Genomic DNA, 20,664 nt, shown 5'->3' with positions numbered 1-20,664 from the left:
AAGCGCAGGGTGGTCATCTTAACCACAGGAGAGAAGACCTCATCAAAGTCCACACCATGTTCCTGCTTAAAACCCTTTGCTACCAATCTAGCCTTGTATGCCGGCTTGGGGTGTCCAGGGGTACTTTTCAGCTTGTACACCCACTTGCATGGCAAAGCCTTCTTGCCCTTAGGCAAGGCAACCAAATCCCAAGTCTCATTCTTATGCAGGGAGTCTATCTCAGACTGCATAGCCCTCTCCCAAGAGTGACTGTCACCCCTGCGCATAGCCTCATCATAAGTGAAAGGCTCTCCTGCATCAATAACCAAAACATAATGCATAGAGGGCTGAAATCTGTCAGGTGGACGTCTGTCTCTAGCAGACCGTCTCACCGCAGGCTCTGCTGCCTGTCTAACTGCCTGTCCAACACCCTGGCCCTATGGAGGAACTGCTGCAGGCTGTACTATTGGCTGTGTTGGAGCTCTAGGCTCCTCCTGAAAGATCACTCTGTGGATCTCAACCCCCCTTAAGGCTGCCTGTGCATCTTGTCTTCATGGAAGACGACATCATGGCTGCGTACTATTTTTCGCGCCTGCGGATCCCATAGGCGATAGCCCATCTCTCTTAACTCACCATAGCCAAGGAATATGCATTTAATGCTCTTTGGATCCAATTTACTCCTCTTGTCCTTGGGCACATGGCAGAATGCCTCACATCCAAAGACACGGAGATGCGCATAAGAGGGTGGCTTACCAGCCCAAACTTCCTCTGCAACCTGGAAATCCAATCCACTAGAAGGCGATCGGTTTATGACATGCACTGCCGTACTAACTGCCTCAGCCCAAAAACTCTGGGGTAGGCCTGCATGGCTAAGCATAGAGCGCACACGCTCCTGAATAGTCCTGTTCATGCACTCAGCCAAACCATTCTGGGGTGGGGTGTAAGGGGCGGTCAATTGACGCTTAATACCCCTGTCATCACAAAACTGCTCAAAAGCATGCGAGACATATTCTCCCCCATTGTTAGTCCTAAGGCATTTCAGCGTATACCCAGTCTGGTTCTCAACAAGAGCAAGCCAACGCTGAAAGACTGCCAAGACATCGGACTTTTGCTTTATGGGATAAGCCCACACTTTCCTAGAAAAATCATCAATGAAGGTAACAAAGTACTTCCCTACCATTGCGATACTCCAATGCCTTGTTAACGATGTAAATACTAACTCTTTTCATCTTTTGTTTTTCTTGAATCTACACTTACCATTGCAGCTTGCACTCTTCTTAAATCTACCTAAATATTATTAAACGTGTTGTATTCTAAGATCCACCCAAATATTGTTAAATGTGTTGTATTCAAAGACAACCCTTTTTTTTTGCTTTTTATATGGCATTGACCCTTCATTCCAAAAACATGTGGAATCATATGATTCATAATAGCAGACCTTGCAAGTGAAACTATTGGGGGTAAAGGCGCCTCTGCCTAGCCGCCCATGTATTACTACACTGACAGTACCCGCCACTACACGCTGCAGGTGTAGCCGGTGCTCGCCACCGTCACTTTATTCTTTATTCTTTTAGTAACAGTTTGAATAAAGGAGGGCCTGGTCACACATTGTGATTGGTGGAGTTCCCATTTGGTCTCTCTCTCTTTCTTGCTCTTGCTCTCCCGCCATAGCTCTTCCAAGCAAGCTTCGATCCTTCTCACCTTTTAACTAGTATCAGAGCATATGGTTGCTCGAGCATTCTGACTTGGTTCATGACTCCTTCAGCTTCCTATTGATTACCTACACTCATTGGGTCTCCTTCTCAGCAGCCATAGTCAACTCTCCCGAGCTTCCGTCACTCCTTAGCTTCCCGAACACCTACCCAGCCCCTTTGGGAAACCTTAGGGCATTCCAACAAAGGTATTCATTCATTTGCTTTAGGGTTTCATGTTGATTACAGGTCCACATGTCTGAGAAGAGAGAGGGGGCAGCACCATTGAAGCTCTGATGCTCCATATCTTGACATAGGCTTTATTGGGGCACCTCAAGCTTGTTGTGTACCTTCTTTGGCACCCACTTGAGCTTCCTACTACTCTGATCAGCACAAAAACATGAGCAGCAACCCTAGGCAAATTTGCATCATTTTTTCATGTGCATTTACAGCACATGATCAGTTGTTTGATCTCCTTCACCTCATTCCAGTCATTGGTAGCCTCATTTGGGCACTACTATACACTTGGTTTATACTTGGCATTTGATCCCGAGTCTTAGCATTGAGCACTGATGTGAATTACTTTAGGTTTGGGATCATTATACACAGTTTACAGGCAGCCCACAGTAGTGCTACGTTAACATTTTATGTTTGGACCACTTTGGCATTGACATTGGTTGCTCGGTTGGTATCGAATGCTCCTCGAATGTTTGGGGAATATATGCCTATGATATGAAATGCTTTTGGGGCTGAATTTGCTTGGTCATTGACTGTTTTACAAAGTCCACAGGCAACCCAAAACAAGGTAGTCCCCCTGTCATTACACTTTATGCTCATGCTACATAGTCATTTGATGCCCGATTATGCCCGGTTGGTGCCTATACATATGGAAAAGTATGCCTATGGTTTGTCTATGGTTTTGAGTTTGGATTGAGCCACTCTTCACTCAGTTTTGGATGTTTATTTGCTGCTGGAATATTCAAGGCTGAAGCTCTTTTGCTTATGTTTGGATATGCCTATTTGGGCTATGTCTTGGATGTTACATTGATATAGTGACTCTCGAGGATCGACATAAAGCTTGGATTTTCTCTCGAATCATTGGTTGAGCTTGAGCTCCTTTCGCATAGCATTTGGATCTTCATCTTTGCTGTACTTATGGCATGTACTTTACTTATATCTGACTGGTCTTGACATGCTTGGCCTATGCCACTACTACATGCCCATTACAGTGTTTGGAGTTGGATGCTACTGAGCCTTGCTTTGGCTTGACATTTGATTTCCTAGAGCTTACTTTGGCTATTTCTCAGTTTTTCAGAGTTACAGTTTGGATGTACTTGATGTCTATGGATGCTATTACGGATGCTACATGATCTATATGCTCATGAGGTCTTATTGATGCTTGATCTTGGATCTTCTAGCACTAGTACTATCATATGCCTTGGTTGAGCTTCTTTGCTTGATATTTACAGCTTTTGTACCAGTGGGAGCGTTTTGATACGCTTGACAAACATTGAGCAGACAGTTTATGCTACTTGAGCATTCGGATACTTGAGACTTGGATCTTCACTTGGATGTTGCATGGTTGATATGTCGCGGTCCTCATAGATGCACTTGGTCTGATTTGGGCTTTGCACTCCTTGAGCATACACTTATTTGTGACAGGTCTTGCCAGTGTTGTGTACACTTTGCCCTATTACACAAGGGGTGTGTTGGCTTACTTATGGATTCATTTGACATGCATGGGTGTTTGCTCGATGTCCGTATGACTGTCACATGCTGATTTATGCCCGCTTGATGCTGGTTATGCTTTGACAATCAGTGGTTGACTTGGTGCATTCATTTTGCGTACAATTTGCTCTCATTGTACTTGGTTATAATTTATTACAGCAAGTAATTATGCATGGACTGACATGGAATTTTCATGTTGAATCATCCTAAATTTGTATACTTTTGATGGTACTTAGTGGGCAGCATCATTAGCTATCAGTTCGCAGTCATTTTGCCTTGGTTTTAGTGCTATTTTGGATGTTAATAGCAGAAAACAGCAAGCAGTTTTGAACTGTTTGCACCGTTTTGGATTGCAGTATGGCATCTTCTTCCACTCATAGTGCTATCTTTAACGTTACTAAGCTTGATGGTACAAATTATGCCTATTGGAAGAGCCAAGTTTGGCAAGTATTGGTGCAAAAATCTCAAATCAAGCCACTAAGGATGCATGATAAGCAGCTTGAAACTATGACTAATGATGAATGGGATGAGCTTGATGAGTTATGCAAGTCCACCCTCATCTTGTCTCTCACTAAATAGATGCATTACAATGTGGTTGAGGAAGCACAGAGTGCTTGGTAGCTTTGGGATAAAATTAAGAATCTCTATGACAAGAAAAGTCCAGCAAGTCAGATGTATTGGCAGAAGCAAATTATGGACCTGCACATGAAGGAGAATATAATTATGTCTGCTCATTTGAGTCAGTTCCATGCTATTCTCAAGAACTTGACTTCACAGGGCATTACCTTCAATGATGAGGTTACTCCATTGTTTTTGCTTGGGACTCTGAGTGAGTAATGGGATGTATTTTGCACTGCCTTATGTGCTCCTGCTACTATTCTAAACTTGCATGATGTAGAGAGTGCTCTTTTGCAGGAAAAGATCAACCATAAGAACTTGGATGCCTCTCATGTGTCGCATGCTTTTAAGCAGAGATGGTAATGGAAAGAGTGACAGTGGGTATGGACATGGCAGAGACTCGTCGCAGAAGTCTAAGTCTAAGTTGCGCAGCAAGTCTCGTGGGAGAAATGCTAATGTGACATGTCATCATTGTAGCAAGAAGGGTCATATACGCCCACAGTGTCATGAGTTGCACAATGAGAAGCGCAAAAAGAAGGGAAAAGACAAAGTACAGGAAAAGTCCTATGATCGCAGCATTATACTTGCAAAATCCAGTGTGAAAATTGAGGAGATAAATATCATGCAGACTAATGACTCCGATGGGGAGTACATACTTGTAGCTAGTTCTTGTGATGCTATGTCGTTAACCGAGGTTCACTCTATATATGCGTAGTGCTGGCTTTTAGATTTTGGTGCTTCATTTCATGCTACACCATGCCGTGAGTGGTTCCATTTCTATCGCACTGTCTCTAGTTCAATTCGCTTGGGTGATGACAGGTCACGTGCTATTATTGGCATTGGGAATGTACAGCTGCAGTTCTCTACTTGCAATACTTTTCTATTACAGAATGTACGTCATGTACCTGCGCTTACACGTAGTCTTATGTCTGTAGCGCAGCTTGATGATGCTGGATTTCATGTTTCATTTGGGGATTCTGCTCGGAAGATCACCCGGGCAAATTTGTGCTTGCCAAAGGTACCAAGGCTAGCAACCTCTATCCTCTTGTAGTTGATGGGTCCTATGTTGACCATGTTTTGTCAGTCAGTTTCATCCCACATGTATCTCTTTGGCATGCCCGTTTGGGCCATATGTCCTTGAAGGAAATGAAAATGCTTTTTGGTTTTTTTGCAGTACTTAACGGCCCTTGACTACGCATATTTTGATTCATGTGAGCATTGTCTTCAGACAGACTAGAAATACGCATAAGAAGTCTACTAGGACACACATGAGTGAGCCCTTTGCATTGGTACATTTGGATGTCTGTGGGCCCATGCCCTGTAAGTCTATGGGTGGTGCAATAGGTGGTGCAAAGTATTTTGTGACATTCATTGACGATTTTTCTCGTAAAGTCTAGGCTTAACCCATTAAGCTTAAGTTAGATGTCTTAGCTATGTTTCAGAGATGGCTTGCATTGGTTGAGAACCAAACTAGGCATAGGCTGAAATGTCTTAGGACTGACAATGGGGTAGAATATGTATCACGTGCCTTTGAGAAGCTATGTGACGAGAGGGATATTAAACATCAGCTGGTCATCCCCTATACCCCACCCCAGAATGGTTTGGTTGAGCGGATGAATAGAACCATCCAGGAGCGTGTATGCAGTATGCTTAGCCATGCAGGCCTACCACAAAGCTTTTGGGCTGAGGCAATCAGTAGAGTTGTGTATGTCATCACTAGATCACCTTCCAATGGTTCTGATTTCTAGATTGCAGAGGAGATACGGACTAGGAAACCTCCGTCGTATGTGCATCTACGTGTCTTTGGATGTGAGGCATTCTGCCACGTGCCCAAGGACAACCGTAGTAAGCTGAATCCTAAGAGTGTCAAACGCATTTTCCTTGGCTATGGAAATGTAGGCAAGATGGGTTACCACCTCTCGGATCCACAAGCGCGAAAAGTCATCTGCACCCATGATGTCTTTTCTTTTTCTTTTCACTCCTCACTGGGGCAGATTCGCCTTTAAGTGGGAGGTTATTGGGGGTAAAGGCGCATCTGCCTAGCCACCCATATATTACTACACTGACAGTACCCGCCACTGTACACTATAGGTGGCAAGCGCTCGTCACCGTCACTTTATTCTTTGTTCTTTTAGTGACAGTTTGAATAAAGGAAGGCCCGGTCACACATTGTGACTGTTGGAGTTTCCATTTGGTCTCTCTCTCTTTCTTGCTCTTGCCCTCCCGCCATAGCTCTTTCAAGCAAGTTTCAATCTTTCTCACGTTTCAGAAACTACAAGTGACCGAGGCAAGCCAAATGCACTTCTAGTATATATCTAAGGTTTTTCTTGCAATGAATGGTTTACATTTTCTAAAACCTCAACCTTGTTCATTAGATAAAAAATAGTTCTTTAGAAAGTTGTTAATAGTCCTCTCATTTCATGCATTTGTGTTGTGTATACATAAGATGTAAAATTCAACCTCATACAATATCCAAGCATTCCATCACAACCATCTCTAACATATCTTATGAAGTCATGAACATTGAAAACATAAGGAGATTTACGTGTGGATGGGTCCTTTGGATAAATATTTCCATCCTGCCACAAATCTGTGTGTTTCTTTCCTTGTAATCATAACCTGTTAACCTCATCCTTATCTAACAATGATCAATGATGTAACCTTCTCCCAAATGAATAAACTAAATCTACATGAATAGTAAGCTTAAAGTTACATGCACCTACACTTGTGGTACTTGAAGAGGAGGTATTGGTAAACATTTTTATAGGATGGAATCAATCGGGTGATAATATCACAAAGAAGAAAGAGAGGTGCAAAAAAAGAGTGCTATACGAAATGAGTGTGGTTGAAAAAACCAACATGATTTTGGTGTGAAAATCCTAGCAATTCAAGATTTTGCAAGTTCCAAGAGAAAAATGCCCAAAAAAGTGATCCCAAACATAGATTAAAGAATTCAAGCATTTTGTGGTGGGACTGACCATGTAAATGAGACGTATATTCTCTCATTAATCACATGTGGATGACCAAATTTAGAGGATTCATTATTCTTAAACCTTAAATAATTAGCAACTTAATTATTTTCTCACAAGTTTCTTTTTTGAAGCATTTTTATCCCTAATGCCTTTTCTTTTCCTTGGCTTTTTCTTTACCCAAAGATGAGGCTGCAAAAGGCACAGGTCTATGCATTGGCTTTGCTAGAATGTGTCTACTTTGATGCACATCTTGCTTAAGAGCCATAGGGGATACAAGCTCATTCGAAATCTCCTCCATCTTATTGATGTGGTCCTTCATCATAGGGGAATCTAGGACAAAGAGTTGTCACAGCTTCATTTCAAGGGTTATGCAATGCTGCTCGTCTCAAACCTCCTCCATCTTGTTGATATGGTCCTTTCATCATAGGGGAATCTAGAACAAAGAGCTATTGAAGCTTCAACCCAAGGGTTATGCAATGCCTAAATGTCTAGACAAGATGCCAATCTCTTTTAGACCTCTATAGATATGTCTCACCTACACAAGCACACCCACCTCAAAAAGAAAAAAGAGTGGGTTCTAGCATTGAGCCTATCTGTAAACGCCCCGAACAACGTAGTATGCTTAACAATTATGATATTCGCTTATTTTCGAGATTTAATATAAAAGAGAATGAACACTTAAAGCTGAAAATGAAAATTACTCACAAAATTACAGCCATGAAAATGTAAAAGTAATGGAGACAAGATTGAGGGTTGAAGATGGGCAACCCCCCCCCCCCCCCCCCGAAGGAATGTATTTCTGCTCAACCCAAGTCCCTTAGGGAAGAGCTCAGTTACAATCAACCTGAGAGTGAGAAGAAGTAATTCTCACTCTCACAAGATCATGCAAAGATGTACAAACACACATGCATTATCTATTATGCAAAGATAAGAACTGGTTTCTTTACAGTATGAGAGAAGAAAAAGGGAAATTCAGCCTTTCTCCATCGCTGATCAGCAGTACATGGATAGGGCTTGCTTCTTGTAGCTAAAATGGAAGAAAGAGCTTGAGAAGGAGGTGTTGTAATGAATTTACAGGCTTGCTGTCCTATAAAACAACAGTGATAGAAGAGGGAATATGGAGGAATTTGATAATGGAGAAGTGGGGGATGATGATGGGGATGGATGGGGCCAGTTTCTGGCTATCTGTAGGTGCTATACATGAGTTTACAGCAAAGAAAAATGATGTGGAATGAAGAAAAACGAGCTCTTATTTATAGAAGAGGGGAGAGCTAGTACAAAAGGGGAAAGTGGAGTAGCACAAGACAAGTGTCCAGCCACATGTCATGAGATGTGACAAGTGGTGGGACACTTGGAAACTTGTGTGACAAGTGTCTTGACACTTGTCTCTTCTCTATGGCCTTCCTTTTTGGGTTGAATACTGTCAAAAATAGAAACAACCAAATTTAGTAAGCACAGTCAGAGTACAGAACTTACTATTTTTAGAATGACATCCCTATTTTTTAGGACTAGCATTTTTAGGCTAATTCGAGGCTCCTAAATTTTAGGGACCTCCTAAAATTTAGGGATCTCCTAAAATTTAGGGACCCCCCCAATATGGGTGTCGTATGAAAGCTTTTTCCGTGTACATCGCAAAAATGGTATCTGAATCTTCATGTGACTTTCCTATGCAAAGAAATGCGCATTTCAAGCTTTCAGCCCACACATGCACATTATACAAGCATTTCATGATCATGCCATCTTGTTGATTGTAACTATTTGTTCTGGTGGATCTAGCCCACACTTCAAGGCATCAATCCTTTCTGTGTGCGAGTCTAACCCTGATATGAGTGAGTTCTAGTCACAGGCGCCCAATCGGGTCATATAGGTGGAAGTGTGAACTATCTTTTCTCTAACCTACCACGTGGGTCCACCATAACCTGTGACCACTCATCAGTGGCCAGCTCCAATGCACTTTTCTTTATATCTAATTAGTGCAAAGGAAATAAATTTAATAAATCATTATATAGAAAAATTAATGAAAAAGGATACAAATTTTGTTTCTATAGAGTTGTGACAGCCCTCTGGCTTTTATTCAGTTGTCCTCAGCTGAAAAGCTTCTTGATATTGCTGTAGAATATTTGGGTAATCCTTCATGAATTTTTCATCTACCCACTGTGCATCTGTTGTGGGTAGATTCTTGAATTTTAGTAAGAATTTTCGTGTCACAAGGCCACTTCTCGTGGTTCGATCCTTGAGAAACAAAATCTTTTCAGGTTCCAAGAGTTGCTCTGTTTCTTCAACTTCTGGGGGATCTTCAGTAATGGGTTCCTTTGGTTCTGGTCCTATGTAAGGTTTTAGCAAACTTACATGAAAAGCATTGTGTATTTTCCAATGAGTAGGAAGCTCAAGTCGATAAGAAACTTCATTTATTTTCTCAATCACTTTGAAGGGTCCAAAGTATCTACTGGAGAGCTTTGGAAAAGATGAATTTTGACTAGAACCTTGTTTGAGCCTGCTTTTATCAAACTTTAGCAAGACATATTGACCTTTTTCAAAAGCCAAAGGTCTTCTTCATTTATCTGCTTGCTTCTTTTGTCGCTCTTGGGCAACTTTGATAGTGGCTCGAACTTGATCCATTGCGGTTTTTAAATCTGAAGCAAACTCATCAGCAGCAAAAATCTTATCTTTAGTGCGAATAATTGGAGGAGGAATCACTTTACCCTGTACTACTTCATTTGGAGCTTTCCCTGTGGATGAGTGCACTGTATTGTTGTAAGCAAACTCCAATAATGGAAGATATTTCTCCCATTGTGACTTATGTTCACTAACATAAGCTTTCAACATATCCAAAAGAGTGAGATTCATCACCTCTGTTTGGCCATCGGTTTGAGGATGAAAAGCTGAGGAGAACTTTAAAGTGGTTCCCAAATTCTCAAATAAAGCACGCCAAAAGTTACTTGTGAATTTGGAGTCTCTATCTGAAATGATCTCAGAAGGCATACCATGTAATCTGAAGATATGTTGAATGAAAAGTCTTGCAGCTTGTGCGGATTTCAATGTTTTATGACATGGAATAAAATGTGATTGTTTGCTGAATCTATCAATTATGACCCAAATCATATCATGACCTGGAGGTGTTCTTGGAATACCTGAGATGAAATCCATTGTGATAGATTCCCATGGATCTTTGGGCACTGGAAGAGGTTGCAACAATCCTGGAATCTTCTGCCTATCATATTTGGATTTTTGGCATACCAGACAAGCCTCAATGAAGTTATGTGTATCTTTTCGTAATGTTGGCCAATAAAAGTAGCGCTCAATTGCACTTAGAGTGGCTGCCCTCCCTCTATGCCCTGCATAAGGGGGTTCATGACTTTCTTTAAGCACCTTTTGTCGAACAGGAAGAGTGACACAAAGGCGATTATTCATGAGAAGGTAACCGTCCTTGATGGAATAATCTGGATGAGAACCTCCTTGTTGTAAATTTGACCAAATTGCTGCAAAATCAGTATCTTCATCATAAGTATTCTTCATCGTTTGAAAATCTTCATGATGAGCCACTGTAATAGTTGCAATGCGAGGCACTCTAGAAAGTGCATCAGCAACTACATTTTGTTTCCTTGGAGTGTACATAATTTGAAAATGAAACATAGACAAGAAATTTTCCCATCTTGCATGTTTCTCCTGCAAATGCTTTTGAGTCTTGAAATACTTCAAGCTTTGATGATCGGTTTTAATAAGGAATTCATTGCCTAAAAGATAATGTTTCCATATCTTTAAAGCATGAACCACTGCTAAGAGCTCCTTTTCATAAATGTCATACCTTTTCTCCACATCATTTAGACGGAGGCTTTCAAAGGCTACGGCATGGCCTTCTTGATTTAGCACTGCACCAATACAATCACCGCAAGCATCTGCTTCCACTACAAATGGTTTTACCAGATCTGGAATGATAAGAACAGGTCCAGAAGTAAGAGCTATTTTCAGCCTTGTGAAGGCTGCCTTCTCTTTTTCCTTCCATTGGAAAGAGATCTTCTTCTTTGTAAGGTCATGAAGTGGAGAAGCCATATGTGCAAAATGCTTGATGAAGCGGCGGTAATAAGAACATAAGCCAAGAAACGATCGCACCTCATGTACATCACGAAGATGAGGCCATTCTTGGATTATCCTGATCTTTTCAGGATCCATCTGAATCCCTTCAGAAGAGATGACATGCCCAAGGTAATTTATTTTATGCATGAAAAATTCACTCTTTTTACCATTTACCAAGAGTTGATTTTGTTGTAGTAATTGTAGAACAATTTCCAAGTGTTGATGATGCTCCTCTTCATTCTTGCTAAAGACAAGAATATCATCAAAGAAAGTACCGACATATTGTCGATGCTCTCTAAAGATGCGCTCCATCATTCGATTAAAGGTAGCTGGTGCATTGGTTAATCCGAAAGGAACCACCAAGAATTCATAAAGACCGTATGAAGTGCGGAAAGCAGTTTTGTGTACATCTTGTGGTATTACCCTAATTTGATGATAACCACTCTTTAGATCAATGCGGCTGAAAACCTTTGAGCCTCCTAGACGATCCAGAATGTCGTCAATTCTGGGAATAGGAAACCGATTCTTCACAGTGATTTTGTTGAGGGCTCGATAATCAATGCACATCCTGAATGTGCCATCTTTCTTTTGAACAAGAAGAACCGGTGAACAAAATGGTGAGCTACTTGGCCTAATTAGCCCACGGTCAAGTAGGTCTTCGACTTGCTTTCTGATTTCTTCTTGTTGAGGACGGCTCACACGGTATGGTGCTATATTAGGAGGAGAACTGCCCGGGATAATATCAATATGATGGTCTTCTGGCCTTTCTGGGGGAAGCTGATAAGGAAGATCTTCCGAAAAACAATCTTTATACTTTTCCAAGAGCTGAAGTTGCTCTTGGTTTTTAGGATTCATATTATCTTTTACATCAGTGACATAAAGCAGACAACATTGAACACAATCCTTAATTGCTCTAGAGACTTGCATATGGCTTACCATAGGTATGGTGTCTCCAGAAACTCCAGCTTGGATCTCATACTTCTTGCCTTTGTTGGTGAGTTCTACCTTCTTTTTCTTAGAGAATATGGTTGAATCTACTCTATGATTCCAGGGCATGCCAAGAATCACATCGCAACCATCAAGGTCTCCGATACAGAAGATATCTTCGTCACTGTAGCCTTGAATTTGAAACTTGAGCTTGCCAATGTAGGGTATCACAATCTTCACTGTGTCACCTTCATCAGCATTTAAAGCTTGGCGAACTTCTACCGGAGTGTCCATCTCTTCATTCTTTAATCCAAGCTCTTTAGCTAATTGCAAGGAAATGATATTTTCATTCGCCCCAAGATCTATCGAGAATAGTGCTTGCTTACCTTGCAACTGTCCCCAAGCTTTTAATAATTTGCGCGTCTCTGGAGTGTGAGTTGTGTTTGCAACTACATCACTGATAGCATTGATTTTCATTGGCGACTTAGGTTTGTTGTCAGAAACCTTGCTTTGTCCCTTGTTTGGACATTGCTTCGCTATGTGGCCTGTTTGTCCACATTTAAAGCACTTCCCTTCTTTCATGAAGCGTTGCTTTTCTTCTTCGGAAAATTGCTTTGCTTGTGGGTATAGATTGGAGCGAAATTGAGGAGCATTAAGAGGTGCATAGGGCTTCATCTTCTTTTGATTTGATGGCTGCTTTTGCCACTGTTTTTGTCCTTCATTTGGGGCTGAATACTCCTCATCATCAGCTACTCTCTTCTTATCATTCTTTTGGAATGATTTGTTGCCATTGTGCTCCATTTCCCATGTCTCAGCATGGTCAATGAGTTCCCTAAGACTAGAACAATGATAATGATTAAGAGCAGTACGAAATTTAAAATGCAAACCTCCTTGAAACTTCCTAAGCTTTTCTGAACTGCTGATCTTCTTGAAATGTTGGACCTTCAAAAGTAGCTCCCAAAATCTCTTGGTATAGTCACCAAGTGACTCATTTTTCCTTTGCCAAAGCCGATCCCATTCCATTTTTACATCTCTTTTGAAATGAACAGGAAGAAATTGGCTTTGTATCAGGCGAACAAAGGACCGCCATGATTTTGGGGCAGCATGATCATATTCCAACCCCGTCCACCAAGTATGGGCTAAGTCGGTTAAATGTAAAGCTGCACACTTAATCTTTTCTTTTTCTTTATACTTGTCACGACCATACAAAATTTGAAATTGACGAATAAACTTCAGAAGAAGATCAGGATTTCGGGAACCATCATACATACTGAACTTGATCTTCTTTTCAAGTTGAGATAGTGACTTAGTCTTCTTCTTCTTCTTATGCCTTCGTCCATGCTCGGATCTTGAGGTTGAAGATGATGAAGTGCTTGATGGGGATGAAGATGGAGACGAGGGTGAAGAATGTCGACGCCTTTGACGATGATGAGGTCTTCCACGAGAAGGGTGTGACTCTTCGTTACTAGAAGAGGATCCATCAGAATAGGCGCCATATGACTTTGAAGAAGAGGACAAGCTTCGACGCGATCTCTTTCTTTGTCTTGAAGTAGAATGGGACTGCCTCTTAGAAGTAGTTGGACTTCTTGATCGGCTCCTTTCATTGGTATGGCTTTGTCTCCTTGAAGTAGATGGGCTTCTTTCCTTGAATTCTTTGGGATTCTCAACTTTTTCTAGTTTGAGAAGTTGCTCACGAATTTGCTGATTCTCCTATCTAAGACTTTGAATGGCTTGAAGGATAGCACTCGATTGATCCATTGAGACTAAAGAAAAAAAATATGCTCAAGCACTCAATGCAAGGGCTGAAAACAAACAAACTTATAGTTGTAAGCACTACCAATGTTGGGGGTGAGGACCGAGCCAAAGCTCTGATACCACTGTAAACGCCCCGAACAACGTAGTATGCTTAACAATTATGATATTCGCTTATTTTCGAGATTTAATATAAAAGAGAATAAACACTTAAAGCTGAAAATGAAAATTACTCACAAAATTACAGCCATGAAAATGTAAAAGTAATGGAGACAAGATTGAGGGTTGAAGATGGGCAACCCCCCCCCCCCCCCCGAAGGAATGTATTTCTGCTCAACCCAAGTCCCTTAGGGAAGAGCTCAGTTACAATCAACCTGAGAGTGAGAAGAAGTAATTCTCACTCTCACAAGATCATGCAAAGATGTACAAACACACATGCATTATCTATTATGCAATGATAAGAACTGATTTCTTTACAGTATGAGAGAAGAAAAAGGGAAATTCAGCCTTTCTCCATAGTTGATCAGCAGTACATGGATAGGGCTTGCTTCTTATAGCTAAAATGGAAGAAAGAGCTTGAGAAGGAGGTGTTGTAATGAATTTACAGGCTTGCTATCCTGTAAAACAACAGTGATAGAAGAGGGAATATGGAGGAATTTGATAATGGAGAAGTGGGGGATGATGATGGGGATGGATGGGGCCAGTTTCTGGCTATCTGTAGGTGCTGTACATGAGTTTACAGCAAAGAAAAATGATGTGGAATGAAGAAAAACGAGCTCTTATTTATAGAAGAGGGGAGAGCTAGTACAAAAGGGGAAAGTGAAGTAGCACAAGACAAGTGTCTAGCCACATGTCATGAGATGTGACAAGTGGTGGGACACTTGGAAACTTGTGTGACAAGTGTCTTGACACTTGTCTCTTCTCTATGGCCTTCCTTTTTGGGTTGAATACTGTCAAGAATAGAAACAACCAAATTTAGTAAGCACAGTCAGAGTACAGAACTTACTATTTTTAGAATGACATCCCTATTTTTTAGGACTAGCATTTTTAGGCTAATTCGAGGCTCCTAAATTTTAGGGACCTCCTAAAATTTAGGGATCTCCTAAAATTTAGGGACCCCCCCAATATGGGTGTCATATGAAAGCTTTTTCTGTGTACATCGCAAAAATGGTATCCGAATCTTCATGTGACTTTCCTATGCAAAGAAATGTGCATTTCAAGCTTTCAGCCCACACATGCACATTATACAAGCATTTCATGATCATGCCATCTTGTTGATTGTAACTGTTTGTTCTGGTGGATCTAGCCCACACTTCAAGGCATCAATCCTTTCTGTGTGCGAGTCTAACCCTGATATGCGTGAGTTCTAGTCACAGGCGCCCAATCGGGTCATATAGGTGGAAGTGTGAACTATCTTTTCTCTAACCCACCACGTGGGTCCACCATAACCTGTGACCACTCATCAGTGGCCAGCTCCAATGCATTTTTCTTTATATCTAATTAGTGCAAAGGAAATAAATTTAATAAATCATTATATAGACAAATTAATGAAAAAGGATACAAATTTTGTTTCTATAGAGTTGTGACACTATCCCATAAAGATGTCAAACCTAAGGTCACTCCAACTAAAGGATCCACTATAGATTGGGGAATAGGGCCACAAGTGACCAACACTTTCCATGCATATCCACTAATGTGCTACCCACATGAATTTCTTTTTATTTTAAACCCCTCTCAAACAATGTAATATTTCCTTCTTGCCATACTTCCTAGGATGTTGTGCTATCACAAATGCTTTAAACAATTCAACACTTTACCAACAAGCATAAACATATCCATTAGTGTTCACTAGCTCTCATAATAGCTCAGGCTGTCAAGCAGGAACAAAGTCACAAATTTTGCACAAGCCCCTTCCAATTGCATACTTGAATGGAGTTTAGAGAAAAATGATTGACATATATCAAGATATAATTTTACGATGATTTATAGAATTTCAAAATGCTACCTGAGTGGCTTCAAGGTTTTATTGAGTTTCTTTAATGATTACTATTAATCTTTTATAAAACTTTGCCAATATTAATCAACAAGAGCAAAGATGTTGCTTTCTCAACCTTGAATTGTAGAAATATTGGTGGATCCTAGATTGAGATAAAGCTATGAAACTCATACAAAGCTTGAATTCCTTTTTTTCTTTGTGGTTTCTCATCATTTGTCTCGTAACCAAACTCTTTTATTAGTACGCTCAATTGTATACATATAATAATTTTAGCCTTGATGATTGTGTTGTGAAGTAAAGAAGATGTGTAAACTTCCATTACTTTTTCATCCTAATGGTCTTCACCTTTCACCTTATAAACAACCTTGAAAAGGTAATGCTTATGTGCACTCTAATTTTTTTGTGTAGAGAACTCATTTTCATTCCACAAAGAGCATCCTAAAATTTTTAAAATTTTGAAGGCCCCTACCATGGCAATGCATTAAGAAAAACCTAATGCTTTTTTATATAACTTGGGATTGATAAGGAATCCAATGTCAATCATGAAGTCTATGGAACGATCCTAATTGTTTAAATTTGTACGATAAATATGGCAATCGACAAAGAGGATAAAGTCATCCTCCAAGATTGTGTACTATAAAGGTTAAGATCTTCAAATAAGCCTTGTAAATTTCTAAAGACCAAATTGAAAACTCATCAACCCCTACCATCACATGTTCTTTAACCGAAAGCTAACAATTTCTACAAAGCATTTGGAATTGATATGAAATCCAATATGTTGCTAAACAACATAACGTTGAGAGCATCATTCATGATTGTGTATAGAACGATTGTGTCTAGAAGCTTATGTAGTTGAGGATAAGGCTTACAAATTCTAAATACAAACTTTGGCAAAGATATTATGCATGTAATGAACCCATATGACTAGTGCCACAAATACCCAAATGCAAAGTTTGGAACCAAAGACTTAAAAATCCCAATTTCAAATGCTCTTTTAAAATAAATATGCTAATTAGACACCCAATATTTCTTTTAAAATATGCATGCTGATTAGACTCCCAAGAATTTAACAATTATTTACATACCAATTCAATTAAAAACCCATATTGCACAACTAATATCCATCTAATGTTTGAGACTACAAGACATACATGCTTTTAACAAGCCTTTACTCATTATGAGTTAATAAAGTTGCAACTACTTCCAATCACATTTCCTAAATGCATAAAGCTATGGAGGGTGCAATGTTGTATCGAGCATTAATTATACTTTGTACATTTATGTGGTCAAAAACTATGGACATCTAATCTCTAACAACTATGAAAGGAACATTTTAAACCCTTATAATGCAAAGACAACACATGATGGTCTTTGATTTGAACAAGTAATCAAATTTGTCTAGCAACATAGACCTATATTGCAAGTCTAGATAACATCCTCACAAATGGATGCACTAGTAGATTCAACCATATTCCATAAGACCACTGTCTGGCTGACAATTCTAAATCATGTAGAGTGAATCAATGTACAATTTCCTTCCATATACATCCAACCATTGGACCTCCCAAAAACTATGGTTACAAAGTTTACAATGAATACAGTAAGATAGGACCTTATTAGCAAAATTTTCAAACATGAACAACAAAGAGCCAAATCCGTAATAGCTGAGGCAAACAAAGTAAAGAATACATTATAAATAAAACTACTATGCAAAGCTAACCTAAGTGTATCATTCTAACAAATACCGTGCATTATTTTGTAGAAGATTAAACAATCAAATTGTCAACATTCTTTCTATTCAAAAAACTCAAAAGCTAAAAACTTGAGGACAAGCGTCATGAAATCAACAGAGATAATTAGCACAATGACCCACAATTTTGCATGCCAATAGCAAATCGGAAGGAATTCTTGAACCACTTGGCATTAGACTCATAAATTAAAACCATGTAGGGTTTAAAACTAGCAAATCAGGGTAGTGCTTTTCTTTTCATCAATTTGACAACATTACACTAAAACCTAAACAATCACATGCTTTAGATGAAAAGTTAGCATGGAACATTGGAAATTTTGTATTGTATGCAGCCCATCCAACCCTTTTCAAATCATTGACAGCTTAGGTCTGCCAAAATCAACATCTGGATTGAAGACATAAAAATGCTGCAACCAGCTCAAGCTTGAGATTCTTCTCTCTTTCCAATTTGATTGCCTTCTTCCTTCTCATCATCATTCTGAGTTAGTTCCATCAACCTTCCAGTTTCTTCGTCTTCTCCTCCACCCCTCTTTTGTGCTTCCTTTGCCTTGAGACCTTGAAGTTTGCAGTGGTTATAGTAGCACACCCCCAGAAAGGCTAACCCATATCCCATCAAATTTATAGGTGTCACTCTGTCCTTGATCACTGACCATGAAAATGCAATCAGTAACCAATCCTTCACGACACCAGCAACGTTCATTGTAAGGGCAGAAGTCTTCCCAATGAGGAGGAAAACAGCCAGATTGAGGGCAAATGCACATGCCGAGTTTGTCCCAAAGACCATCAAATCTGGCCTGAAGGTCGATGCCACACGTAGGGCAGGATACTCGACTATGAACCATGGAATTGACAGGAAAGCAAAGCAGCAGGGTGCTATGTAATACAGGGAAGTAATAGGATTCAATGTGATGCCTTTAGATGTAAGGAGGATCTGGATCAAAACAAGACGGGTTGCTTCAAAGACGATGGCGCCAAGCTGCAATAGAACACCCCATGCATTGAACAAGGCCTCCCCATAGGCCGCAATGGCTACACCTGCCGAAATACCCAACATGTTCAACATGGTCTGTGACTTGAAACCCTCCTTTTTCATCAAGACACCGATGGAATACACAGCCACCGGCATCAATGCCTTCAGCATCTGAATGAATGAAACCGACAAGTATATGTAGGCCGAATTCGACAACCATAGGCTCAAGGAGTAGAGAGCACCTATGGGAACAATGGATGACATGTACATCTCCTTGGTCATCCCCACAGGCTCAACAAGCTTGAACACACGGATGAGCGCAAAGGCGAGCACCGAGCAGAAACCCATGTGGATCATTGTAAGACTGATGGGGTATGGCCAGTCGTACATTTTCTTGTCCAATATATACTTGTTGAAAACGATGACTGTGAAACTGAGAAAGATCCATATGGAGACATACAAATAACTGAGAAGGATCTTCTTGAGCAAGCCAGAGTCAGCGGATTGTCCAAGTCCACTACCACTCCCAGAACCCTTTCCCATGGCTACAGGAAAGACTGCTCGTGTGTAGAAGGACCTCCCTTTGCAGCACAAGGCTGATATTCCAATTTCCTTTGCAGCAGAATCTAAAATTCCAATTCCTGAATCATATATATGAAGAATCCCGAGGTTTAGTGCCGGGTCGATGAGCCAAACTCTCTCAAAACCTCAAGACAATGAGCATAAACCACACAGCAATTTAACTCCAGATGTTTGAGAAAGCAAAAGACTTTAAGTGGACAATGGAAAACCTGTCAATTGGTCAAAACTTGAAGGCCAAAACCCCGATTTCGGACAAAACGGATCTTGATCTCTAATAAATTCCTCTGGTTCTGGTCCTGTTCTGTGAAAGAGAAGCCCAAATTAGGACTACTGGTCTCCAAACCCTCGATTGCAGTTTGGGGTTCTGTACTCTCCTCTTCTGAGACCTAAACGAAGAAAAAGGCAGAAACAGTGTCTAAAGTTTTATGACAAGACTACTTTGCAATTCAGGCAGAACCTCAATGACCTATGGGTTGATGTAGCTCATTTTCGAGGGGGGGGGGGGGATATGAGAAACTACTAAATTACTGTTTTTTTTTTTTTGCATGAAAAATCACCGAAAGTAGTGTTTTCTTCCTTTTACAAAAGAGGAATAACAGAAAATACTTGAGTAAAGCTTGTGCAAGAGGAACAAAAAAGTGAGGGAGACTTACAGCAGGAAAAAGGCGATGGAAGTGCGATTCTAGCGATGATCGGAGAAGAAGGGTCGGAGGAGACCCAGCAAAAAAAAGCTTGCACAAAGGAGACGTGGGTCCTGAAGAACCTGCGACCAGATGCAAAATCATGAAAAGGGTTGCAGCCCGTCTTTGCAAGGCAGGCGGGCTTCTGTTGGGTTGCGTCTCCCCTGCTTCGCGATGAAATGCACCAGAATGCAGACAGAGCCCGAAACGCAGACAGAGAGAGAGAGAGAGAGAGAGAGAGAGAGAGAGAGAGGCTTCAAAGGAAAGCCAGAGAAAGTCAAGAAGTGGGTGGTGCAGCAAGAAGGGGGGCAATCATGGGCGCCATATTTTTCTTGTTGTTGGGCTTATGTGTGTCTGTTTTTTTATATTTTGCCAATTCCGCAAGGGACAGAGAGGAGAATGGATTTGAAAACTGGCGCTGGATATAACGTATAAGGTTTTGTTTCTCGCCAATTCTCCATGAATGTGAGAGAGAGAGAGAGAGAGAGAGAGAGAGAGAGTGGAAGAATTAAAGCATGATGCTTACACATTCCAAGCTTCCTATTATGGAGAGAGATGCACACGCAACATATATATATATATATATATATAGCATTTGGAGAGAGTCAAACGGTTTAACAAAACATTATCTTCATTGATTACACAATTCAGTCGGCACGTTCTCCTCAGTACCTCTACCTTCTAAGGTTATTAGAGCCTCCATTAAGGTTGTTAGCCGGCTAAAGTGTACTCAAGAAAATTTTGATTTTCCCTTGGGGTTGGTGGGCACTTTAAAATTTTCTAGAAATTGAAGATTTAAGATTACAAGCTCCTTTTAATTCTTCAACATTTTTGAGACTAGTAATGATATCTTGTAGAAAATGTGAGCTTGAGATACTTGTATCCTTTTGAAAGATGGTTATCAATCATGATGATTCATTCTTATACCAAAGGAAAGGCACAAGA

At 40.4% G+C, this 20,664-nt stretch overlaps 1 pseudogene across 3 annotated transcripts; it reads right to left on the bottom strand.

The window, feature by feature from the left end:
- Nucleotides 1-17,769: 17,769 nt before the first annotated feature.
- On the bottom strand, nucleotides 17,770-20,204 carry LOC148012051 (putative sugar phosphate/phosphate translocator At5g25400 pseudogene; annotated as a pseudogene). 3 transcript variants are annotated; one of them, XR_015689082.1, is made up of 3 exons: nucleotides 19,693-20,204; nucleotides 19,249-19,425; nucleotides 17,770-19,098 (listed from the first exon to the last, which is right to left on the bottom strand). The product of XR_015689082.1 is annotated as a putative sugar phosphate/phosphate translocator At5g25400 pseudogene, transcript variant X1 (transcript). The 3 variants fall into 3 exon arrangements; XR_015689083.1 differs by having other exon boundaries at nucleotides 19,249-19,340; XR_015689084.1 differs by having other exon boundaries at nucleotides 19,249-19,335.
- Between the last annotated feature and the right edge of the window lie 460 nt (nucleotides 20,205-20,664).

Source organism: Lygodium microphyllum, chromosome 27 (genome assembly GCF_053477565.2).
Source record: "Lygodium microphyllum isolate KBCC chromosome 27, Lygodium_microphyllum_v1.1.10, whole genome shotgun sequence".
NCBI lineage: Eukaryota > Viridiplantae > Streptophyta > Polypodiopsida > Schizaeales > Lygodiaceae > Lygodium > Lygodium microphyllum.
This window is presented reverse-complemented; position numbering and strand designations above follow the sequence as displayed.